Source organism: Pseudophryne corroboree, unplaced genomic scaffold, assembly GCF_028390025.1.
Source record: "Pseudophryne corroboree isolate aPseCor3 unplaced genomic scaffold, aPseCor3.hap2 scaffold_213, whole genome shotgun sequence".
Taxonomy (NCBI): domain Eukaryota; kingdom Metazoa; phylum Chordata; class Amphibia; order Anura; family Myobatrachidae; genus Pseudophryne; species Pseudophryne corroboree.
In genome coordinates, this window is record NW_026968774.1 from 272,584 (window position 1) to 299,948 (window position 27,365).

General features: G+C 43.7%; 3 non-coding genes and 1 pseudogene across 3 annotated transcripts; 1 reads left to right on the forward strand and 3 right to left on the reverse strand.

Annotated features, from left to right (window-relative positions):
* Positions 1-2,873: 2,873 nt before the first annotated feature.
* LOC135006511 (U1 spliceosomal RNA) lies at positions 2,874-3,036 on the forward strand. Its single transcript, XR_010206702.1, has one exon. It is a non-coding gene; the product is annotated as a U1 spliceosomal RNA (small nuclear RNA).
* Positions 3,037-6,282: 3,246 nt separating this feature from the next.
* Positions 6,283-6,461, reverse strand: LOC135006554 (U1 spliceosomal RNA; annotated as a pseudogene).
* Positions 6,462-26,675: 20,214 nt separating this feature from the next.
* On the reverse strand, positions 26,676-26,838 carry LOC135006497 (U1 spliceosomal RNA). The gene has a single exon (XR_010206690.1). It is a non-coding gene; the product is annotated as a U1 spliceosomal RNA (small nuclear RNA).
* A 152-nt stretch (positions 26,839-26,990) lies between these two features.
* LOC135006640 (U1 spliceosomal RNA) lies at positions 26,991-27,154 on the reverse strand. Its single transcript, XR_010206815.1, has one exon. It is a non-coding gene; the product is annotated as a U1 spliceosomal RNA (small nuclear RNA).
* Between the last annotated feature and the right edge of the window lie 211 nt (positions 27,155-27,365).

Below are 27,365 nucleotides of genomic sequence, written 5' to 3' on the forward strand. Positions count from 1 at the left end.
ATAATCTGGAGAGTTTTTGTAAGATGTTTCTTCCATCAACCAACGAAGAAACACATTGGTACTTTCCCATGATGAGTGAGTGCGTCAGGATCTCTTGCACTTACATGTGCAGCAGAGTACTGCATTGGAAACATGCTGGGCCCATAACCCAGAGGTAGGCAGATTGAAACTATCCTCTGCTATATGGATTTTTTATTGTTAATTAAAGTAATCCAAAACTGGGATTGATATTTTTGCTCTTTTATTTTTACTTTAAAGTACAATAACTTTTACCATTTTAATTTGTTTTAATAGTATATTGACAGTATTGTTTTCTTTCAAAAATCCACTTAATTTTCTTTACCCTATTTTTATAATGGTAATTGACAAAAACAAACTACATTGTCACCAGAAGAGCAATACAAAATGTACAAGTGATATATTAAAATCATCTTTCCAGCTTGAATTTCAATGATGCATTGGGGCAACGATTTTGTGAGAAACATCTTCACCCTTAAATAAAGATTTTCTTAATTCCTTACCTGTGTGCTAATTAGATATCACCTTGTTTTCACATTAAACAGACTTCCACATGCGAAAGCAGCAAGGATGCAGTGGCGTTAATGTTTCCTGGTGTCAACCTGTATTATTTCAGTAGACATTGAAATGAGGATGCATCTTGCTGCCTTTCCAATGAAGCAAGTTTAATTTAGTAATAGGTGAAAAACCATCCCTACAAAGGTGTTAATCAGAGACTTGGCTTTGTGGACACTTTTCAGAGAACAAATTTGTTAGCATAAAAATAAAGCCAGAAAATGAAGAGCTGTTTAATCACTCAATTGGATTTTTTTGCCAGCATATTTCTTTTTCTCTGCAACTCACTGCTAAATTGTGCTTCCTAGCTGTTTTTATAAAATCACTGAATCAAATCTAACTCTGATTACATCAGAGAAGGCCAGGTACCCTACACCATAAAAGGGGGTTTGAAATTTTGACTTGTCTACTTAAAGATCACCAAAATCTGATAACAAGGTCAATTACGTCCCTGGGTGGGATTGAACCACCAACCTTTTAGTTAATAACCATACACACAGACTGATTGCGCCACAGCGACACTTTGCAAAAGTACATACTGACAAATGCTAATAAGCATTCATCTAGAACGTTTCCTAGAAACATTTTAAAAAGTCAATAATGTGGAGAGTTTTTGTAAGATGTTTCTTCCATCAACCAATAAAGAAACACATTGGAACTTTCCCATGATAAGTGAGTGCTTCAGGACCTCTTGCACTTACATGTGCAGCAGAGTACTGTAATGGAAGCATGCTGGGTCCATAACCCAGAGGTAGGCAGATTGAAACTATCCTCTGCTATATGCATTTTTTTTTGTTAATTAAAGTAATCCAAAACTGGGATTGATATTTTTGCTCTTTTATTTTTACTTAAAGTACAATAACTTTTACCATTTTAATTTGTTTTAATAGTATATTGACAGTATTGTTTTCTTTCAAAAATCCAATTAATTTTCTTTACCCGATTATTAAAATGGTAATTGACAAAAACAAACTACATTGTCACCAGAAGAGCAATACAAAATGTACAAGTGATATATTAAAATCATCTTTCCAGCTTGAATTTCAATGATGCATTGGGGCAACGATTTTGTGAGAAACATCTTCACCCTTTAATAAAGATTTTCTTAATTCCTTACCTGTGTGCTAATTAGATATCACCTTGTTTTCACATTAAACAGACTTCCACATGAGAAAGCAGCAAGGATGCAGTGGCGTTAATGTTTCCTGGTGTCAACCTGTATTATTTCAGTAGATATTGAAATGAGGATGCATCTTGCTGCCTTTCCAATGAAGCAAGTTTAATTTAGTAATAGGTGAAAAACCATCCAAGAGCTGTTTAATCACTCAATTGGATTTTTTTTGCCAGCATATTTCTTTTTCTTTGCAACCCACTGCTAAATTGTGCTTCCTAGCTGTTTTTATAAAATCACTGAATCAAATCTAACTCTGATTACATCAGAGAAGTCTAAATACCTAACACCATAACAGGGGGTTTGAAATTTTGACTTGTCTACTTAAAGATCACCAAAATCTGATAACAAAGTCAATTACATCCCTGGGTGGGATTGAACCACCAACCTTTTGGTTAATAGCCATACACACTAACTGATTGCGCCACAGCGACACTTTGCAAAATTACATACTGACAAAGGCTAATAAACAATCATCTAGAACGTTTCCTAGAAAAACTTTAAAAAGTCAATAATCTGGAGTGTTTTTGTAAGATGTTTCTGCCATCAACCAATGAAGAAACACATTGGTACTTTCCCATGATGAGTGAGTGCTTCAGGATCTCTTGCACTTACATGTGCAGCAGAGTACTGCAATGGAAGCATGCTGGGCCCATAACCCAGAGGTAGAAAGATTGAAACTATCCTCTGCTATATGCATTTTTTTTGTTAATTAAAGTAATCCAAAACTGGGATTGATATTTTTGCTCTTTTATTTTTACTTAAAGTACAATAACTTTTACCATTTTAATTTGTTTTAATAGTATATTGACAGTATTGTTTTCTTTCAAAAATTCACTTAATTTTCTTTTCTGTGTGCTAATTAGATATCACCTTGTTTTCACATTAAATAGACTTCCACATGAGAAAGCAGCAAGGATGCAGTGGCGTTAATGTTTCCTGGTGGTAGTGGGGTACTGTGTTTGTGCTTTCCTCTGGTCAGCTCTGGTAAAAGTCAGATTTCTTTGTCTCAGATCTTCCTCTAGCCTTGTTCTTCTTTCGAGAGTTCCCTTGTGCTGCCTCAGTTGGATCTCCTTCACTTGACAGGGGGGTACCCGAGCAGCGACCCTCCCCAGCACTAGCCCAACTCCTACTTACCTGCCAGGTGAGATACTATGATCAGGAAGGTGCTTCTCCCAGGGAAAGGCTCACCCATTGCAATCTGGGTGTGCTGCTCCTGCGATTTCCCCAAATGTGGGAAACTTGACTGCATAATTTGTGTTTCCCCTGGTCGGCTCTCGTATAATTCAGATCTCTTTGTCTCAGGTCTCTCTCCAGCCTAGTTTGCTGTCTGTTTCCACTTCTCTTTTCTTAAACCGCTCCCTTCTATGCCCTTGTGCACCTTAATTAAATCTAACTCTGATTACGTCAGAGAAGGCCAGGTACCCTACACCATAAGAGGGGGTTTGAAATTTTGACTTGTCTACTTAAAGATCACCAAAATCTGATCACAAGGTCAATTACATCACTGGGTGGGAACCTTTTGGTTAATAGCCCATGTAAGTGCAAGAGATCCTGAAGCACTCACTCATCATGGGAATGTACCAATGTGTTTCTTACAAAAATTCTCCAGATTATTGACTTTTTAAAGTTTTTCTAGGAAACGTTCTAGATGAATGCTTATTAGCCTTTGTCAGTATGTACTTTTGCGAAGTGTCGCTGTGGCGCAATCAGTTAGTGTGTATGGCTATTAACCTAAAGGTTGGTGATTCAATCCCACCCAGGGACGTAATAGACCTTGTTATCAGATTTTGGTGATCTTTAAGTAGACAAGTCAAAATTTCAAACCCCCTCTTATGGTGTAGGGTACCCGGCCTTCTCTGATGTAATTAGATTTGATTAAGTGATTTTATAAAAAACAGCTAGGAAGCACAATTTAGCAGTGGGTTGCAGAGAAAAAAAATTATGCTGGCAGAAAAGTCCAATTGAGTGATTAAACAGCTCTTCATTTTCTGATTTTATGTTTATGCTAACAAATTTGCTCTCTGAAAAGTGTCCACAAAGCCAAGTCTCTGATTAACACCTTTGTAGGAATGGTTTTTCACCTATTACTGAATTAAACTTGCTTCATTGGAAAGGCAGCAAGATGCATCCTCATTTCAATGTCTACTGAAATAATACAGGTTGACACCAGGAAACATAAACGTCACTGCATCCTTGCTGCTTCCTCATGGGGAAGTCTGTTTAATGTGAAAACAAGGTGATATCTAATCAGCACACAGGTAAGGAATTAAGAAAATCTTTCTTTATGGGTGAAGATGTTTCTCACAAAATTGTTGCACCAAGGCATCATTGAAATTCAAGCTGGAAAGATGATTTTAATATATCACTTGTACATTTTGTACTGCTCTTCTGGTGACAATGTAGATTGTTTTTGTCAATTACCATTTTAATAATCGGGTAAAGAAAATTAATTGGATTTTTGAAAGAAAACAATACTGTCAATATACTATTAAAACAAATTAAAATGGTAAAAGTTATTGTACTTTAAGTAAAAATAAAAGAGCAAAAATATCAATCCCAGTTTTGGATTACTTTAATTAATAAAAACAATGCATATAGCAGAGGATAGTTTCAATCTGCCTACCTCTGGGTTATGGACCCAGCATGCTTCCATTACAGTACTCTGCTGCACATGTAAGTGCAAGAGATCCTGAAGCACTCACATATCATAGGAAAGTACCAATGTGTTTCTTCATTGGTTGATGGAAGAAACATCTTACAAAAACTCTCCACATTATTGACTTTTTAAAATGTTTCTAGGAAACGTTCTAGATGAATGCTTATTAGCCTTTGTCAGTATGTACTTTTGAAAAGTGTCGCTGTGGCGCAATCAGTTAGTGTATAAGGCTATTAACCAAAAGGTTGGTGGTTCAATCCCACCCAGGGACGTAATTGACCTTGTTATCAGATTTCGGTGATCTTTAAGTAGACAAGTCAAAATTTCAAACCCCCTCTTATGGTGTAGGGTACCTGGCCTTCTCTGATGTAATCAGAGTTAGATTTGATTAAGTGATTTTATAAAAAAAACAGCTAGGAAGCACAATTTAGCAGTGGGTTGCAGAGAAAAAGAAAAATGCTGGCAGAAAAATCCAATTGAGTGATTAAACAGCTCTTCATTTTCTGGCTTTATTTTTATGCTAACAAATTTGTTCTCTGAAAAGTGTCCACAAAGCCAAGTCTCTGATTAACACCTTTGTAGGGATGGTTTTTAACCTATTACTAAATTAAACTTGCTTCATTGGAAAGGCAGCAAGATGCATCCTCATTTCAATGTCTACTGAAATAATACAGGTTGACACCAGGAAACATTAACGCCACTGCATCCTTGCTGCTTTCTCATGTGAAAGTCTGTTTAATGTGAAAACAAGGTGATATCTAATTAGCACACAGGTAGGGAATTAAGAAAATCTTTATTTAAGGGTGAAGATGTTTCTCACAAAATCGTTACCTCAATGCATCATTGAAATTCAAGCTGAAAAGATGATTTTAATATATCACTTGTACATTTTGTATTGCTCTTCTGGTGACAATGTAGTTTGTTTTTGTCAATTACCATTTTAATAATAGGGTAAAGAAAATTAAGTGGATTTTTGAAAGAAAACAATACTGTCAATATATTATTAAAACAAATTAAAACAGTAAAAGTTATTGTACTTTAAGTAAAAATAAAAGAGCCAAAATATCAATCCCAGTTTTGGATTACTTTAATTAACAAAAAAAATGCATATAGCAGAGGACAGTTGCAATCTGCCTACCTCTGGGTTATAGGCCCAGCATGCTTCCATTGTAGTCCTTTGCTGCACATGTAAGTGCAAGAGATCCTGAAGCACTCACTCATCATGGGAAAGTACCAATGTGTTTCTTCATTGGTTGATGGAAGGAACATCTTACAAAAACTCTCCAGATTATTGACTTTTTAAAGTTTTTCTAGGAAACGTTCTAGATGAATGCTTATTAACCTTTGTCAGTATGTACTTTTGCAAAGTGTCTCTGAGGCGCAAACAGTTAGCGTGTTCAGTTGTTAACCAAAAGGTTGGTGGTTCAATCCCACCTAGGGACGTAATTGACCTCGTTATCAGATTTTGGTGATCTTTAAGTAGACAAGTAAAAATTTCAAACCACCTCTTATGGTGTAGGGTACCTGGCCTTCTCTGATGTAATCAGAGTTAGATTTGATTAAGTGATTTTATAAAAAAAACAGCCACGAAGCACAATTTAGCAGTGGGTTGCAGAGAAAAAGAAATATGCTGGCAGAAAAATCCAATTGAGTGATTAAACAGCTCTTCATTATCTGGCTTTATTTTTATGCTAACAAATTTGTGCTCTGAAAAGTGTCCACAAAGCCAAGTATCTGATTAACACCTTTGTAGGGATGGTTTTTCACCTATTATTAAATTAAACTTGCTTCATTGGAAAGGCAGCAAGTGATGTCATCCAAGCAGTGGGTCAAAGTTGGCTTCAAACCTCGTCTGCTTATGAAAAGAGAAAAGGGGTATGCAGGGCATGGCGGCCTTTTGCGGTGCTTGGATGACCCCTAGTTCGCATTAGATAATGCAGTCGAGTTTCCCACATTTGGGGAAATCACAGGGGTCAGCATACCCAGAATGCAATGAATGAACCGCACCCTGGGAGAACAGTCTTCATGACCATGGTATCTCCTATGCAAAATAAGTATGATTTGGGATAGGGCTGGGGAGGGCCGCTGCTCAGGCACATCTCTGTCAAGTAAAGGAGATTCAACTGAGGCAGCACAAGGGAACTCTCATCTGGGGACAACAACTGCAGGGAGAACACATATTTTCAGATGAACATGGGAGGGCAGAAGGCTGCCTAATACTGAAGCACCCCCAAACAACAAACCAAATGCAACAACTAGTGCAAGCATTCCTGGGGGAAGGCCTGCAGCAGATGGATTTGCATATGGCGATGTCATCCAAGCAGTGGGTCAAAGTTGGCTTCAACCCTCGTCTGCATATGAAAAGAGAAAAGGGGCGTGCAGGGCATGGCGGCCTTTTGCGGCACTTGGATGACCCCTAGTTTGCATTAAACACCTCCACCCTCCGTCGGTGTGGGGCTCATGTTGGCTATGCCCCAGCCCCTGAAGCATTCAAGCTGATTTCTTGCAGCAGCTGGGCACTGTAACAGCTCCAGAGCTGCTCTGTAAGGCAAGTAAAAGGGTGTGGGCCCTGCAGCACTACCTGTAGTTCGCATTGTGCGAGACCCCTAGTTCGCATTAAACACCCCCACCCTCCTTCGGTGTGGGGCTCATGTTGGCCATGCCCCAGCCCCTGAAGCATTCACGCTGATTTCTTGCAGCAGCTGGGCACTGTAACAGCTCAAGAGCTGCTCTGTAAGGCAAGTAAAAGGGTGTGGGCCCTGCAGCACTACCTGTAGTTTGCATTGTGCATTGGAAGGCACAAAGTAAGCAGACGGGAGGAGAAGTCAGGATAGTGCACAAGGGTATAGACGGGAGGGGCTCAAGAAAAAAGAAGTGGAAACAGACAGCAAACTAGGCTTCCAATGCACAATGCAAACTACAGGTAGTGCTGCAGGGCCCACACCCTTTTACTTGCCTTACAGAGCAGCTCTGGAGCTGTTTAATCACTCAATTGGATTTTTCTGCCAGCATAATTTTTCTCTTACGTCCTAGAGGATGCTGGGGACTCCGTAAGGACCATGGGGGATAGACGGGCTCCGCAGGAGACATGGGCACTTAAAGAAAGACTTTAGATCTGGGTGTGCACTGGCTCCTCCCTCTATGCCCCTCCTCCAGACCTCAGTTTACTACTGTGCCCAGAGGAGACTGGGTGCTTTTCAGGGAGCTCTCCTGAGTTTCCTGACAGAAAGTATATTTGTTAGATTTTTTTATTTTCAGGGAGCCTGCTGGCAACAGACTCCCTGCATCGAGGGGCGGAGGGGAGAGATGCACACCTACTTCTGTGAGTTGATAGGCTCTGCTTCTTAGGCTACTGTACAGCATTAGCTCCAGAGGGATCGGTACGCAGGTCTCACCCTCGCCGTCCGTCCCAGAGCCGCGCCGCCGTCCCCCTCGCAGAGCCGGAAGATAGAAGCCGGGTGAGTATGAGAAGAAAAGAAGACTTCAGAGGCGGCGGAAGACTTCATGATCTTCACTGAGGTAACGCACAGCAGTAAAGCTGTGCTCCATTGCTCCCATACACCTCACACACGGCAGTCAGTGTAAGGGTGAAGGGCTCAGGGGGGACGCCCTGGGCAGCAATATAGACCTCTCTTTGGCAAAATAAATATATATGCAGCTAGGCACTGTATATATATATATAAGAGCCCCCGCCATTTTTTTACTATATTTGAGCGGGACAGAAGCCCGTCGCTGAGGGGGTGGTGCTTCTCCCTCAGCACTCACCAGCACCATTTTCTCCACAGCACCGCTGAGGGGAAGCTCCACGGACTCTCCCCTGCTTATACCACGGTAGAAAGAGGGTCTTAAAGAAGAGGGGGGCACATAATTAGGCGCATATATATATGGAAATACAGCGCTACTGGGTAAACATAAAATTATTGTGTTTTTTTCCTGGGTCATATAGCGCTGGGGTGTGTGCTGGCATACTCTCTCTCTCTGTCTCTCCAAAGGGCCTTGTTGGGGAACTGTCCTCAGATAAGAGGATTCCCTGAGTGTATGGTGTGTCGGTACACGTGTGTCGACATGTCTGAGGTAGAAGGCTCTCCTAGAGAGGAGCAGGAGCAAATTAATGTGGTGTCTCCATCGACAACGCCGACACCTGACTGAATGGATATGTGAAATGTTTTAAGTGCTAATGTAAACTTATTACACAAGAGATTAGACAAAGCTGAAGCTAGGGAACAGTCAGGGAGTCAACCCATGCCTGTCCCTATGTCGCAGGGACCTTCGGGGTCTCAAAAGCGCCCACTATCCCAAATAGTTGACACAGATACCGACACGGATTCTGACTCCAGTGTCGACTACGATGATGCAAAGTTACAGCCAAAATTGGCTAAATGTATTCGATATATGATTATTGCAATAAAAGATGTTTTGCACATCACAGAGTCCCCTGTCCCTGACACGAGGGTACACATCTATAAGGGAAAGAAACCTGAGATAACCTTTCCCCCCTCACATGAGTTGAACGAATTATGTGAAAAAGCTTGGGAATCTCCAGACAAAAAGCTGCAGATTCCCAAAAGGATTCTTATGGCGTATCCTTTCCCGCCAATGGACAGGATACGGTGGGAATCCTCCCCTAGAGTGGATAAAGCATTGACACGCTTATCCAAAAAGGTAGCGCTGCCATCCCAGGATACGGCTACCATCAGGGACCATGCTGACCGCAAGCAGGAGGTTACCCTAAAGTCCATTTACACACATTCTGGTACCTTACTCAGACCGGCAATTGCGTCGGCCGGGGTTGTAGCGCGGTGGCAGCATGGACAGATACCTTATCAGCAGAGATTGAGACCCTAGATAAGGATGCTATGTTATTGACCATAGGGCATATAAAAGATGCTGTCCTATATATAAGAGATGCTCAAAGTGACATTAGTCTACTGGGTTCTAGAATAAACGCTATGTCAATTTCTGCTAGACGAGTCCTATGGACCCGGCAATGGACAGGTGATGCCGACTCAAAAAGGTATATGGAGGTTTTACCTTACAGGGGTGAGGAATTGTTTGGGGAAGGTCTCTCGGACCTAGTCTCCACAGCTACAGCTGGTAAATCAAATTTTTTGCCTTATATTCCCTCACAGCCTAAGAAAGCACCACATTATCAAATGCAGTCCTTTCGATCACAGAGAAACAAGAAAGTACGAGGTGTGTCCTTTCTTGCCAGAGGTAAGGGCAGAGGGAAGAAGCTGCACAACACAGCTAGTTCCCAGGAACAGAAGTCCTCCCCGGCCTCTACAAAATCCACCGCATGACGCTGGGGCTCCGCTAAAGGAGTCCGCCCAGTTGGGGGCACGTCTTCGAGTTTTCAGCCACATCTGGGTTCATTCGCAGGTGGATCCCTAGGCAATAGAAATTGTTTCTCAGGGTTACAAGCTGAAATTCGAAGAGGTGCCTCCTCGCCGGTTTTTCAAATCGGCCCTACCATCTTCTCCCCAGGAAAGGGAGATAGTGTTAAATGCAATTCACAAATTGTATCTTCAACAGGTGGTGGTCAAGGTTCCCCTGCTTCAACAAGGAAATGGAAATTATTCGACCCTGTTTGTAGTCCCAAAACCGGACGGTTTGGTCAGACCCATATTAAATTTAAAATCCCTGAACCTATACTTGAAAAGGTTCAAGTTCAAGATGGAATCGCTAAGAGCGGTCATCGCCAGCCTAGAAGGGGGGGATTTTATGATATCTCTGGACATAAAGGATGCATACCTTCATGTACTCATTTATCCACCTCATCAGGCGTACCTAAGATTTGCGGTACAGTATTGTCATTACCAATTTCAGACGTTGCCGTTTGGTCTATCCAGAATTTTCTCCGAGAATTTTCACCAAGGTAATGACGGAAATTATGGTGCTCCTGCGAAAGCAAGGTGTCACAATTATCCCGTACTTGAACGATCTCCTCATAAAAGCGAGATCAAGAGAGCAGTTGCTGAACAGCGTATAACTTTCACTGAAGGTGTTACAGCAACACGGCTGGATTCTCAATATCCCGAAGTCGCAGTTGGTTCCTACGACTCGTCTGACTTTGCTTGGGCATTATTCTGGATACGGACCAGAAAAGGGTTTATCTTCCGATAGAAAAGGCCCAGGAACTCATGACTCTGGTCAGGAACCTATTGAAACCAAAACAGGTGTCAGTGCATCACTGCACTCGAGTCCTGGGAATGATGGTGGCATCATACGAGGCCATTCCCTTCGGCAGGTTCCATGCGAGGATCTTGCAATGGGACCTACTGGACAAGTGGTCCGGGTCACATCTACAGATTCATCAGTTGATCACCCTGTCCCCCAGGGCCAGGGTATCTCTCCTGTGGTGGCTGCAGAGTGCTCACCTTCTAGAGGGCCGCAGGTTCGGCATTCAGGACTGGATCCTGGTGACCACGAACGCGAGCCTCCGAGGTTGGGGAGCAGCCACACAGGGAAGAAATTTCCAAGGTCTTTGGTCAAGTCAGGAGACTTGTCTTCACATCAACATCCTGGAGCTAAGGGCCATATACAACGCCCTATGTCAAGCGGAGACCTTACTTCGCGACCAACCAGTTCTGATCCAGTCAGACAACGTCACCGCACTAGTTCATGTAAACCGCCAAGGCGGCACAAGGAGCAGAGTGGCGATGGCGGAAGCCACCAGAATTCTTCGCTGGGCGGAGAATCATGTAAGCTGTCAAAGTCAGAAAAATATCACGATGCACACTGCCATATTTGCACCTCATATGTGTCCCTGCTGCGCATGCGTGCGCTCTCCCGTGCGTGCGCATACTCGCTGTTGCGGGCACCCGCAGGCGCACGGTATGCGCATTTACGGTAGAGATTGTGTGCGTCTAGCGGGCGACTCTTTCGTTACATATTTTCACCATATAATGCATTTTGTAGATTATGGTCCCTTTGATAGATTCTGAAAGTTTAGTTAATGTAGTATGTTCCTGGACAGAGAGATCCCTCATTGTTTGATACGAAGGGTCAGACAGGAGTAATACAGTGGTGTTTAGTATCCATCGGAAGAGTATTTAATTAGCAATATTCCGGTGTTGGTTTGAAGCGGATCAATCGCTCGTGCGAATAGTTATGGACATAAGAAGTTTATGAACATTTACTGTATTTGCACTTACTTATCCATGCGGCGGGAAACCCAGTTTCCCTCCCACCTGAGCTGTTGGAAATAGTCACAGCCCACCTGTATGAATCAACCTATGACCTTTTGTTATAATGCGAAGACGAATTCCTGTGTCCAATGAACAATGAGATTGTAGGGACCATTGAATTGTATTGTGTGTGGGGCATAAATAGACAGGCCGATCACATCCAGCACTCACTCTTCATCGGTTATCATTGCTGAAAATCGGGAGCTGGATGTCCAGAGGCGCATGCGATCGTTTCCTTTGTGCGTAAGTTTTCTCCGTAATCATATTGTCTTTTCTTGTTATTATGGGCCATATCTTTCTCTCTCTCTCTTCTCTTTCTCTCATTTTCTCTTAAACGTACTTGTATTGTATTTACTGTGTAGTTACCTGGTTAGTTAGTCTATGTTATATTGTAGTGTATGACTTGTATTGTATTAATTCTTTTGCAAGTATAACATTCATAATATATATATTAGGCGTTGGACCCTAAGCACGGTATTTGTGTATTTCTTATAGTGTTAAGTATTCTCAGAGCGTCGGTGACGCTCGAACAGCTTTTGAGTTAATAAGGTTATACAGTGTTGCATTTACACCCTATCTCTACACTAAGGTTTTACAGCAAATTACATTGTTTGTGGTTTAGACATAAAGGTTTAACATTGTGAGCGTCGGCGCCGCTCGTGATCTCCTCGTGGTCTCGAGCGTCCGCTACGCTGATAGCGTAGCATTACGGTAGTCGCTCACCTATAAGTGTGCCCGATACCAACAGCGTATTCTCGTGAGCGTCTGTATCGCTTGAGCAGCCCGCTCCCGATACAGCGTCCGTTACGCTATAGCGAACCATTACGTTAGTCAGCAGCCAATAGCGTGCCTGCCTGTGATCTCTTGGCCGTGAGCGAACGTGACGCTTGAGCGTCTCGACCACGGCTAAGCGATTGTTACGCAACGAGCGTACCCTTACGGTACTCCATACGCAAATAGCGTACAGTGTTCTTAGACCTCACAAAGGGTTTTAAATAAGATAAATATTTAGCTTTATCAATTGGCGGCTCGTCCTGTCCTTCACATATCTCTGCTAGGTAATTTCAGCAGACATTATCCATCAGCAAAGGGCGGGAGATCATATTCTTCGCAGTGCTGACGGGATAAGCGTCTGTTTCGCTTAGTAAAGGGTGCTGAAGGAATCCGGGAACCGGAGGTAAGAACAACACACTAGTGTCTTTTAAAACTGTTTATTTCTATCTTGCGTACGCACACACGCATATCTGCATTTCTTTTTCATTCATGTATTTTCATATATCACTCTCCTGTTTGCCATTTTATAATTGATAAAACGTGCTAAGAGAGATTTGTCGCTATTTCATAGTTAAAGTGTAAAAGTAATGCGTTAAGGGATAAAGTGTAAAGCACACACGCAGCTCTACCTAAAGGTAAAAGGAGAGATTGGTGTGTTGCACGGTAGACGACTGAGGATCATCTACATTGATAAAACGTGTTAGTTGTGTTACGGTGGACATTGGTTTTGTATACACGTGTCTCTAACAAAAGGCTGAGACTCGCGTACGCAAAGGCCGACGCACGCAGCGTAAATTATGCAACGGAGCGTCTGGGTACGCCCTCGTAACATAAATCACACGATAGTGTTGATTTTTAAATAGCACAATAAGCGATAAATAGCGCAATAAGCGATAAATATCGCAACAGGCGATAAATAGCGCAACAAGCGATAAATAGCGCAACAGGCGATAAATAGCGCAAATCTATTTTAAATCCGAAATTTAAATTAACAGATCCTTCTCCAAATTTACAACACATCTGGTCTAAAGAAAAATTTCTGCGCAGAAATAGAAATAGAAACAAAAGTGTGTATGTGGTGAGTGAGTGTTTGTTTTTACAATTTTGGGGATTGAACCACAGAAATCATCGAGTTCTCGTGAAGTACATACGTGTAAGTGACATACGTGGTGGCTAGGGAGGCATCTCTGGTTAAACATAAAATTTGAGCATTAGAGTGTAGCAGACCAGGAGGTCATACTGTAACAGACCAGGAGGTCAGACCAGGAGGTCGCATAACAGACCAGGAGGTCCAAGTACAGCAGACAAGGAAGTCCGCTATAGAGACAAGGCACAACACCAAGAAGGGTTGGTGCGACACCCATATAGGCCATAAAAAGCTCAGGCTGAAGGAATTCGCAGCTGCTGAATGTCGATTCCACTGGTCGCTCCGTACATAAGATTAGTTGCTTATGTGCTGAACGATTGTACCGCACGTAATTGTGTGCATTAAGTTAGTCTGACCAGTACCATTTGTGTACAAACCCGGTCATAAAACTATTTGTACATTCTGACGTTATTTGTGTAATTTTTTATTTTCTGAAGGGAAGTTCGCTGGTCACTCAGGAATTGTCCAACAACCAATAGTTACTGGAAAGAGTAAGTGTTCTTCGGATATCTCTCGCATGTTCCAGTAAATAGAGGTTCATAGGGGCCCTGGGTCGAGTACGCCAGCGCTATATCAGTGTGTGGGCGTATTGGTCGGCGTGGGCGAGTGAGTGAGGTGCTCGGTAAACTTCACCGTCAACCTATCTTTTAATATTTTGGTTTTTTGTAAGGGTTCGCAGAAGACCCTGAGATAAAGGTCAGAGGTAGAGCAAGCAACACCTGCAAATTATGGGGGCCAGTTGTTCAGGAAGGGGGCGATCAACCTCGGTTCGGGTTGATTCAGTAAACCGACCAGTCGGGTCGGCAAGGTATGTAATGTGTGAAAAATATGGTTTACATACAGAAATTTTATGTGATGAATGGGAGAGAATGACAGTACATGACGGGGAGAAATTCCCAAGAGTAGGTAGCTTCAGCCCAGAAGTGTTAATGAATTTAAGGAGGAGGATATGTCTCATTAAATCAACAAAGAGACGAATCCAACATTATGATTATTTGCAGCTATGGCAACAGGAGGGTGAAATACAGAGAGGATTGGCTCTGGCGGCGGGATCTGGCCCTATCAGGAAACTGATAGCCACGGCCCCGCCGCCACCATACATATCAGGAGAGAAATTGGTTGCGGAGAATGACGCATCAGGGGGTAACAAACAGGCACTTAGCAACTGTATAAATGTTAAGGATAATGTTAATAAGTTAACCAATGCAAGCATTAACCCGTGCAAGTTGTACCCTGTTTTGAACTTTCCCCAGGAGTGTGATCAAGAGGACGAATCGGCAACAATATCGGCGCTCTCTCTAGCAGCCACTATATCAGAAACGACAGTAGGCACGGCCCAACCCATAAGATTAGTAACAAAGCCCCCTAGCGGAGGGACAGGTGAGGTCGTATCAACGGGTAAGTACGGCACCTTACACTATGCTGAAACCATTTCACCACAGGCTGTAGAATCTACACAGAATGATGTTAGTAGACTTAATCCTGTTAGGGTAATAGCTGTTCCAAATGGGAAAACTGACACATCAGGAGTCACTCCTATCAGGAACATTGCCATGTATATCCCATTTTCCAGAATGGAATTAAGGACCATAGTGTCTGAATTCCCTGACCCCAGAAAATACTTAGTTGCTAGCCAAAAATACATCAGAGACCTAGGAAACACTTTAGAGCCCAATAACAAAGACTGGCAGATATTGCTGAGGGCATGTTTACCCTCCAATGTCGACTCAGCTCAATTTTTAGCTGACTGTGGATTGGATCTGGATGTACCTCTTACAGATGTGTACAACAAAGATAACGTAAAAAGAATAAATTTACAGTTAAAGGAGTATTTCCCAGCTGTAGCCAAATGGAATAGAATTTTTTCCATTAAACAAAAAGAGACAGAAACAGCTGCTGATTATTTTCACCGGGCATTATTAGAAATGGCAAAGTACACTGGCATAGAGGACATTAGGACCAATGCAAACCATCAAGAAGTAGCAGTATCTGTGCTAATGGATGGTTTAAAAGAAGCATTAAAGACAAGGGTACAGACCACGCAACCATGTTGGCGAGGTCTGTCAGTGGCTACTTTGAGAGAGGCTGCTATTGATCACGACCGGAATATCACCAGACACAGGGAGTCGCAAGGTGATAAGTTAATGTCAGTAAGTATACAGGCCCTGACCACAAAACAGCCTGTGTTTATATCACCAAACCCTGTGGGTAAGTCAAATGTGGTAACATGTTATTTTTGTCATAAACAGGGACACATAGCACGAGACTGTAGAGCGAAAAATTCGCAAAGATCTTACCAACCCCCTAGACAACGACACGACACACGACATTGGGAGCAAGGTCCGCAGAGACGGAGTTATGAGCCACATGCAGGAGAAACAAAAAGATACCCCCCGAACAGAGACTGGCAAACTCCTGGCAGTTCCCATTTAACCCCTTCACAAGTAGTTGCTGCCAGCGGGATTCAGGGAGGTCACCATACCCAATAGGGGTGTAGCCATACCTGTAATCTGCAGCCAGTAAAATTGATTGCAAGCCTTGGGAGTGAACCTGAAATTGCAATCAATGTAGCTGGTAAATCATTAAACTTTCTTGTAGACACAGGGGCGGCCAAATCAGTGATAAATTCGACAGTGGGCATGAGAACCACTGGTAAGACAATTCCAGCCATAGGGGTAACGGGAGTAGTCCAGCACTACCCTGTTAGCAAACCAGCCGAGATTACAGTAGGGCCTTTACATACCAAGCATTCCTTTTTGCTGGCTGCATCGGCACCGACTAATCTCCTGGGAAGAGACTTATTGTGTAAAATGGGGTGCGTCATTTATTGTACTCCTGAAGGTGTATTCTTGGACATACCTGAGAATCACGCTCAGGAAGTGCGAGACATGTTAGACTCCCCATCAAAATTAATGTCACATACCATTATGACAAATAGGACTCCATCCAAAGTAGAAGAAATGACATCCCAGATACCAGAGTCACTTTGGACTAAAGATGGACAGGACACTGGATTAATGGCAAACGTAGCTCCAGTAGTTGTACAAGTAAAAGATGGTAGGATAGCTCCAAAAATCCCACAGTACCCTCTGAAGCCAGAGGTGGAGTTAGGAGTGTATCCCGTAATAGAGCGCTTGCTACAACAGGGTATTCTGGTAAGAACGTCCAGCACTGCCAATAGTCCCATCTTCCCTGTGAAAAAGAGTGGGGGGAGGGGTTACCGGCTAGTGCAGGATCTAAGGGGGATCAACAAAATAGTTGAGAGTCAGTTCCCCGTAGTGCCAAATCCAGCTGTCATCCTTATGCAAATCCCTCCCACTGCGAAATTTTTCACTGTTATTGACCTCTGCTCCGCTTTCTTTTCGGTACCTCTGCACCCTGACAGCCAATATTTGTTTGCATTCACATACAGAGGAGTCCAATACACATGGACTCGATTACCACAAGGTTTCATAGACAGTCCAAGTATATTTTCCCAGGCTTTGCATGATTGTTTACAGTCTTTCCAACCAGAGAGTGGATCAGTATTAATACAGTACGTGGATGATCTACTACTGTGTTCTGATTCATTGGAAGCATCCCTGAAGGATACGAAACAGCTCCTGTTTCATCTTTCAGACACAGGACACAAGGTTTCCAAAGACAAGTTGCAATTATGCCAAACTAAGGTAAAATATTTGGGACACTGTCTAACACAAGGACTGAGACACCTGACCACTGATAGAATTCAAGCAATTAGAGACATGACTCTGCCAAAAACCCAGCAACAGATCAGAACATTTTTAGGAATGTGTGGGTATTGCCGTAACTGGATCCCAGGGTTTTCCATTCTAGCGTTACCTCTGCAGGAGATGGTCTCCTCAAACAAACCTGATCGGATTTCGCATACAGACGAGTCCGAGATGGCATTTGAGAGACTTAAACAGTGCCTAACGCAGGCACCAGCATTAGGTATGCCAGACTATGGGAAACCCTTTGAGCTGTACGGAACAGAAAGTGCTGGTTGCGCGGCAGGCGTCTTAACCCAAAAGCACGGTGATGCCAGCAGGCCAGTAGCATACTACAGCGCTCAGCTAGACACGGTAGCGCGATCCCTCCCCACATGCTTGCGAAGCGTCGCTGCGATAGCATTGCTAGTAACGAAAAGCGAAGATGTAGTGCTAGGTCACAACCTCACAATTCATACACCACATGCAGTGTCAGCCTTGCTAAATTCTGCCCAAACCAGGCACGTCTCATCAGCGCGGTTTACAAGATGGGAATTGGCACTAATGGCCCCCGTAAACATCACCATAAGGAGATGCAGTGCATTAAATCCTGCAACATATCTCCCAGGTGTGCCTGGACAGGCACAAAGGGTGGAGGATGAGAGTGGTGGGGAAGGAGAATTTAACACACAGGAGGACACACATGATTGTATGGAATATTTGACCCAAAATTTTACCGCAAGGCCTGACATCAGTGACAACCCGCTGGAAAATGTAGATCTAACTTTCTACACGGACGGTAGTTGTCACAGACAGTCAGACTCGGGAGACTTGTGTACTGGATACGCAGTCGTAGATGACCAAGGCACCATAGAAGCGGAACCGCTAGGCCCACCTCACTCAGCCCAGGTTGCTGAACTGGTCGCCCTAACCAGAGCATGTGAATTGGCTAAGGGCAAATCAGCCAATATCTACACCGACTCTAGATACGCATTCGGGGTAGTCCATGATTTCGGAGCCCTATGGCGCCTCAGAAATTTCATGACGGCAGCTGGTACACCGGTAGCGCATGCAGCTCACATCAAAAGGCTTCTAACAGCGATACAGGAACCCGACAGAGTGGCTGTTATCAAGTGTAAAGCACACACATATAGCCAGGACCCAGTATCACTTGGTAACAGCCGAGCAGACGAAGCAGCTAAGTTAGCAGCTGGTACCCCCAGACAGACAGACACCACACAACTGATGGTATTTAATACCATCAACACACAGAAGTTGTGTGAAATGCAAAATTTGTGTTCCACACAGGAAAAGGCAGTCTGGAAGGCGAAGGGATATGGCCAGGAGTCCTCAGGACTCTGGACGGATGGACAAGGTAAACCGGTGGCCCCCAGAGCATATCTTCCATGTTTAGCTGAGGCAGCTCACGGGCTGACTCATCTGGGCAAGGAAGGAATGTGCAAGTTGGTAAGAGCATATTGGTGCGCCCCAGGATTTTCATCTCATGCAAGTAAGAGAGCAATGTCATGCCTTACCTGTTTGAGAAAGAATATCGGAAAGGCAATACCAACAGAACCATCTCATATCCCACCTGCAGGCGGTCCTTTCCAGGCAATACAGATTGACTTCATTCAATTACCCCCTTGTCGAAATTTGAAATATGTACTTGTTTGTATAGATGTGTTCTCAAATTGGGTTGAAGCATTCCCGGCGGCCACAAATACCGCTATGTTTACTGCTAAGAAAATTGTGCAGGAATTTGTATGTAGATATGGTATCCCTAGAATTATCGAAAGTGATAGGGGTACCCATTTTACAGGTGATGTCTTTCAAGGAATGTGTAAGTTGATGGGAATTGATAGCAAGCTGCACACTCCATACCGTCCACAGGCGAGTGCGAAGGTGGAAAGAGTGAATAGCACTATTAAAAATAATTTGAGCAAAGTTATGGCAGAAACAGGATTGACATGGCCAGAAGCTTTACCCATTGTACTGTACAGCATCAGAACCACTCCCAGGTCCCCTCTTAATCTGTCCCCTTTTGAAATCTTGTTTGGTCGACAACCGCATGTTATGATTAACCCTCAGGATGATTTGAAGTGTAACAATGAAGTGACTGTAAAGTACCTGGTTAATATGAGTAAACAGCTAAGGAATCAAAATAATAATTTGAAGTTGGTGATTCCTGATTTACCAGATAGTAATTGTCATGACATTGAACCTGGGGAGTATGTAATGATACGAAATTTTCTACGCTCAGGTTGCCTTATTGACAGATGGGAAGGACCATACAAAGTCTTATTGACTAGCACTACAGCATTGAAAGTTGCCGAGAGAGAGACTTGGGTTCATTCGTCCCATTGTAAGAAGGTTGCTGATCCAGAGAGGTCCCGTGATAAGGAACAGACGGTAGAGGACGTTGTATCACTGGAGTGTCTGTTCCAGGAGGACTGAGGCGGCACCTGAGCATTGAAAATCACAAGATCAAAAGCAGTTGTCGATTCCCTGTTCCCTTTTATTCTTTTTCTCCAACTTCCCATCCCCTCTCCCTCAAATTATTTTCCCCCCCTTCTCATTCTTCTTCGTTTCCTCCTATAAGATGGACTTGCCCCAAGAGACTGTGATCCGGATTTTCCTGTTGACCATGATGTTGACCAGAGCAGTCTGTTCCGGCGAGAGTACCATGGAGGTCGAGAGAGGTTCTGGAATGGGTTCTGATGACAGAGATGGAGGCGTAGTTTTCCGAGAACAACATAATCAACAAGCAAAGGCGAGTATCAGAAAACAATCCGATAGCATTGACAATAGAAGGAATTGTGAAGGATTGTTAGCTGAAGAAAACTGTATCTGTAGGCTCTGTGACAACGTAGTCGAGGATGGGTGCATTAAGAAATGCCAATCCAGTTTTAATATCCACATGGACCGGCATCCCTTGAGTGACTATCACTCCTTAGTGGGTAGCGTGTTAAATCAAACAGATTGTTGGGTATGCTCTCAAGTACCTCAAGGTCATAGCAAATCAGGACTAGTACCATTTCCTTTAACGATAGGGGAGGTACTTGAGCTAAGTGGTGGGAGACCGGTGGACAGGAGGTTTAATATCTCCAGTCCTCCTAGTTTGAAGCTCCACCAATATCATGTGGATAGATCCCTCATATGTTTTAACATTTCCAATCCCCGAAAGCCGGGAAATTGGGAAGTGTCATGGAGTAACCAAACCATGACCTTTTCATATAGAGCAGATAGAATGCCGACAGATACAGAGCTTATACGCCACATAGCCAGTAGAGGAAAATCTTTCCGGTATAGGTATACCCTAGGAAGTAGGATTACGAGAGTTGGAGAGGTATCACCAGGATACTGTGCACATATCGTACAAGCTGATACGTGTACTAGACAGATGGGAGAATTAGGGTTAGGAGATTTCACATGGAAAATGTGTAATATGGTTATGTCCTACTCCGTCCCATATGTTCTCCCCGATGATGCATATTTCATATGCGGGAGGAAGGCGTATAAGTGGCTTGCCCCAAACTCTGAAGGATTGTGTTATATTGGAAAAGTATTGCCTGAGGTAATGACTGTATCACATGCCAAAATGAAAGACATACACCGTGTTGCCCAAACTCCTTATACTCACACCCATTACGAGCACGTAGTTAAACGGCACCTGATAGAAAGAACAGAGCACCCGGCCTCTGACATGATCCATGAATCCACCGGGATTCAGTTTCTACTTGCGTTAGACCTCACTCGCACCGCCAGAGGAGTGTTGAATTATAAATACATATCTGCGCTCGCAAATTTGTTAGACAATATCACAGAAATGTATGATGACACGTTTAGGTATACTGGAAGAGAACTTCAAGCTTATAAAACAGAACTAGTTCAGCATAGAATGATTCTCAATTATCTCACAGCAGTAACAGGTGGATATTGTGTCACACTGGCAACGCAGTACGGCGTGAAATGCTGCACATATATAACGAATAGTACCGAGGACCCGGTCGAGGTCATAGACCAAAAGATGGACGATATTCTCCAATTGAAGTGGGAATTTCGCAGGAGACACAATCTCACCCTTGCTGCTGTGAGTAATGAGCTGACTAGTTGGGTGTCATGGTTGAACCCGCGAAATTGGTTCTCCGGTTTAGGAGAATGGGCTCAAGGAGTTATAATGGATGTAGGGAAGTTTCTCCTATGTATCTTAGGTGTTATCATAACGATTGGCTTGATATTTAGATGCGGTCAGGCTTTAACGAAGTGCAAACGAAGTACCAGGGTGATGAGTTTAAGGAGTGAGGAAATTGTAATGCGATTTCTACGGTCCGTTTCTTTCACCTGTTTTTCCGTTTTCCTCTGAGGTAAAAAGACCCACTTGGACGAGGAATTTGATGAGCCGATATACAGACAACAGATGGATTAAAGAAGAAGTTTTGACAACCTTATACACAGATTTTTGATGAACTATGCCATAGATCCCCAGTTTCCCTAGAAATTTTAAAATTACTCTAGCCCAACACTTTTGTAAATCTATGGACATTGACAAAGCTTTTTGCTCGCACCTTATGGGCAAAAGCACAAAGAAGACTGCATTCAACAGACACCAAACAAGACCTCAATCGACGAATGTTCATTAACCTGACATAGAATACCACTGCATTTACCGTAACTATGTATTTTCTTCATCTCTACAACCTTCAGGTAATTACACACATAGTATAGGGAATACAGGCACAGATATCAGCAATCACATATTCCCCCATTCATGTATCATCAACTAAAATGTGCTCCCCATTTTTGTTACAACCAAAATCCGAAAAAAGCTCGGTAAAGTTTGACAGCCCATCCACAGACCCGTACCACGGGATAAGAAGGAATTCAAATGTATACTTCGCAATACCTCAAAGCTTGATTTAAAACACGTACGGCACGATGATACATGACCCCCCAAACATGGATTCATACACACATGCTTCTGCTATCTCACTAGGTCATACCCTTTTCCTACCTTCTCCTCTCCTCCCCTACCCAACCATGTAAATGTATTAACCCCTGACATATATTTTTCTCTTTTTGAAATGTTTTAGGAAGTGGCAGTTATTGTTGACTGCCAAAGGGTGGACTGTCAAAGTCAGAAAAATATCACGATGCACACTGCCATATTTGCACCTCATATGTGTCCCTGCTGCGCATGCGTGCGCTCTACCGTGCGTGCGCATACTCGCTGTTGCGGGCACCCGCAGGCGCACGGTATGCACATTTACGGTAGAGATTGTGTGCGTCTAGCGGGCGACTCTTTCGTTACATATTTTCACCATATGATGCATTTTGTAGATTATGGTCCCTTTGATAGATTCTGAAAGTTTAGTTAATGTAGTATGTTCCTGGACAGAGAGATCCCTCATTGTTTGATACGAAGGGTCAGACAGGAGTAATACAGTGGTGTTTAGTATCCATCGGAAGAGTATTTAATTAGCAATATTCCGGTGTTGGTTTGAAGCGGATCAATCGCTCGTGCGAATAGTTATGGACATAAGAAGTTTATGAACATTTACTGTATTTGCACTTACTTATCCATGCGGCGGGAAACCCAGTTTCCCTCCCACCTGAGCTGTTGGAAATAGTCACAGCCCACCTGTATGAATCAACCTATGACCTTTTGTTATAATGCGAAGACAAATTCCTGTGTCCAATGAACAATGAGATTGTAGGGACCATTGAATTGTATTGTGTGTGGGGCATAAATAGACAGGCCGATCACATCCAGCACTCACTCTTCATCGGTTATCATTGCTGAAAATCGGGAGCTGGATGTCCAGAGGCGCATGCGATCGTTTCCTTTGTGCGTAAGTTTTCTCCGTAATCATATTGTCTTTTCTTGTTATTATGGGCCATATCTTTCTCTCTCTCTCTTCTCTTTCTCTCATTTTCTCTTAAACGTACTTGTATTGTATTTACTGTGTAGTTACCTGGTTAGTTAGTCTATGTTATATTGTAGTGTATGACTTGTATTGTATTAATTCTTTTGCAAGTATAACATTCATAATATATATATTAGGCGTTGGACCCTAAGCACGGTATTTGTGTATTTCTTATAGTGTTAAGTATTCTCAGAGCGTCGGTGACGCTCGAACAGCTTTTGAGTTAATAAGGTTATACAGTGTTGCATTTACACCCTATCTCTACACTAAGGTTTTACAGCAAATTACATTGTTTGTGGTTTAGACATAAAGGTTTAACATTGTGAGCGTCGGCGCCGCTCGTGATCTCCTCGTGGTCTCGAGCGTCCGCTACGCTGATAGCGTAGCATTACGGTAGTCGCTCACCTATAAGTGTGCCCGATACCAACAGCGTATTCTCGTGAGCGTCTGTATCGCTCGAGCAGCCCGCTCCCGATACAGCGTCCGTTACGCTATAGCGAACCATTACGTTAGTCAGCAGCCAATAGCATGCCTGCCTGTGATCTCTTGGCCGTGAGCGAATGTGACGCTTGAGCGTCTCGACCACGGCTAAGCGATTGTTACGCAACGAGCGTACCCTTACGGTACTCCATACGCAAATAGCGTACTGTGTTCTTAGACCTCACAAAGGGTTTTAAATAAGATAAATATTTAGCTTTATCAAAGCGCACTGTCAGCAGTGTTCATTCCGGGAGTGGACAACTGGGATGCAGACTTCCTCAGCAGACACGACCTACATCCAGGAGAGTGGGGACTCCATCAGGAAGTCTTCGCACAGATTGCAAGTCGGTGGGGACTGTTCCAGATAGACATGATGGCGTCCCGCCTCAACAAAAAGCTACAGAGGTATTGCAACAGGTCAAGAGACCCTCGGGCAGTAGCTGTAGACGCCCTAGTGACACCGTGGGTGTTCCGGTCGGTCTATGTATTTCCTCCTTTACCTCTCATACCCAAGGTGTTGATAATAGTAAGAAAAAGAGGAGTAAGAACAATTCTCATTGTTCCAGATTGGCCGCGAAGGACCTGGTATCCAGATCTGCAGGAAATGCTCACAGAAGATCCGTGGCCACTTCCTCTAAGACAGGACCTGTTGCAACAGGGGCCCTGTCTGTTCCAAGACTTACCGCGGCTGCGTTTGACGGCATGGCGGTTGAACGCCGGATCCTAGCGGAAAAGGGTATTCCAGATGAGGTCATTCCTACGCTAATAAAGGCTAGGAAGGACGTGACATCTAAACATTATCACTGTATATGGCGAAAATATGTTTCTTTGTGTGAGGCCAGGAATGCTCATACGTAAGAATTCCACCTGGGCCACTTCCTTCACTTCCTACAAACTGGAGTGAATTTGGGCCTAAAATTAGGCTCTATTAGGGTTCAGATTTTGGCCTTATCCATTTTCTTTCAAAAGGAATTGGCCTCTCTTCCTGAAGTAAGTACAAACTTTTGTGAAGGGAGTACTGCATATTCAGCCTCCTTTTGTACCTCTGGTGGTCCCTTGGGACCTTAACGTGGTGTTAAGGTTATGGTTTGAACCACTTAAAATGGTGGAGTTTAAATATCTCACTTGGAAGGTGGTCATGTTATTAGCCTTGGCTTCCGCTAGGCGAGTGTCGGAATTAGCAGCTTTATCACATAAAATCCCCTATCTGGTTTTCCATATGGATAGAGCGGAATTGCAGACCCGTCCTCAATTCCTGCTAAAAGTGGACTCATCCTTTCATATGAACCAACCTATTGTGGTGCCTGTGGCTACGCGTGACTTGGAGGATTCCGAGTCCCTTGATGTGGTCAGGGCTTTGAAAATTTACGTGGCCAGAACGGCTAGAGTCAGAAAAACAGAAGCACTGTTTGTCCTGTATGCAGCCAACAAGATTGGCACCCCTGCTTCAAATCAGACTATTGCTCTCTGGATCTGTAACACGATTCAGCAGGCGCATTCTATGGCGGGATTGCCGTTGCCTAATTCAGTCAAGGCCCATTCCACTAGGAAGGTGGGCTCTTCTTGGGCAGCTGCCCGGGGGTCTCGGCACTACAGCTGTGCCGAGCTGCTACTTGGTCGGGTTCAAACACCTTTGCAAAGTTCTATAAGTTTGATACCCTGGCTGAGGAGGACCTCCTGTTTGCTCAATCGGTGCTGCAGAGTCATCCGCAGGAGCCCGTTTGGGAGCTTTGGTATAATCCCCATGGTCCTTACGGAGTCCCCAGCATCTTTTAGGACGTAAGAGAAAATAAGATTTTAAACCTACCGGTAAATCTTTTTCTCGTAGTCCGTAGAGGATGCTGGGTGCCCGTCCCAAGTGCGGACTACTTCTGCAAGACTTGTATATAGTTATTGCTTACATAAGGGTTATATGTTAGTTTTCATCGGTCTTGGACTGATGCTATGTTGTTTTCATACTGTTAACTGGGTAGTATATCACAAGTTATACGGTGTGATTGGTGTGGCTGGTATGAATCTTGACCTTGGATTAACAAAAATCCTTTCCTCGTACTGTCCGTCTCCTCTGGGCACAGTTTCTCTAACTGAGGTATGGAGGAGGGGCATAGAGGGAGGAGCCAGTGCACACCCAGATCTAAAGTCTTTCTTAAAGTGCCCATGTCTGCTGCGGAGCCCGTCTATCCCCCATGGTCCTTACGGAGTCCCCATCATCCTCTACGGACTACGAGAAAAAAAATTTACCGGTAGGTTTAAAATGTTATTTTTTTCTCTGCAACCCACTGCTAAATTGTGCTTCCTAGCTGTTTTTTATAAAATCACTTAATAAAATCTGGGAGAACAATCTTCATGACAATAGTATCTCCTATGCAAAATAAGTATGATTTGGGATAGGGCTGGGGAGGGCCGCTGCTCAGGCACATTTCTGTCAAGTAAAGGAGATTCAACTGAGGCAGCACAAGGGAACTCTCATCTGGGGACAACAACTGCAGGGAGAACACATATTTTCAGATGAACATGGGGTGGCAGAAGGCTGCCTAATACTGAAGCACCCCCAAACAACAAACCAAATGCAACAACTAGTGCAAGCATTCCTGGGGGATGGCCTGCAGCAGATGGATTTGAATATGGTGATGTCATCCAAGCAGTGGGTCAAAGTTGGCTTCAACCCTCGTCTGCATATGAAAAGAGAAAAGGAGCGTGCAGGGCATGGAAGCCTTTTGTGGTGCTTGGATGACCCCTAGTTCGCATTAAGCACCCCCACCCTCCTTCGGTGTGGGGCTCATGTTGGCCATTCCCCAGCCCCTGAAGCATTCAAGCTGATTTCTTGCAGCAGCTGGGCACTGTAACAGCTCCAGAGCTGCTCTGTAAAGCAAGTAAAAGGGTGTGGGCCCTGCAGCACTACCCGTAGTTTGCATTGTGCATTGGGAGGCACAAAGTAAGCAGACGGGAGGAGAAGTCAGGATAGTGCACAAGGGTATAGAAGGGAGGGGCTCAAGAAAAAAGAAGTGGAACCAGACAGCAAACTAGGCTGGAGAGAGACCTGAGACAAAGAGATCTGAATTACATGAGAGCCGACCAGGGAAAACTCAAATTATGCAGTCAAGTTTCCCACATTTGGGGAAATCGCAGGGGCAGCACACCCAGAGTGCAATGGGTGAGCCTTGCCCTGGGAGAAGCAACTTCATGATCATAGTATCTCACCTGGCAGGTAAGTAGGAGTTGGGCTAGAGCTGGGGAGGGTCGCTGCTCGGGCACCCCCCTGTCAAGTGAAGGAGATCCAACTGAGGCAGCACAAGGGAACTCTCGAAAGAAGAACAAGGCTAGAGGAAGATCTGAGACAAAGAAATCTGACTTTTACCAGAGCTGACCAGAGGAAAGCACAAACACAGTCCCCCACTACCACAAATAATGCAGTCGAGTTTCCCACATTTGGGGAAATCACAGGGGTCAGCATACCCAGAATGCAATGAATGAACCTAACCCTGGGAGAACAATCTTCATGACCATGGTATCTCCTATGCAAAATAAGTATGATTTGGGATAGGGCTGGGGAGGGCCGTTGCTCAGGCACATCTCTGTCAAGTAAGTTGCATTTGATTTGTTGTTTGGGGGTGCTTCAGTATTAGGCAGCCTTCTGCCCTACCATGTTCATCTGAAAATATGTGTTCTCCCTGCAGTTGTTGTCCCCAGATGAGAGTTCCCTTGTGCTGCCTCAGTTGAATCTCCTTTTGGAGAAGACCTCA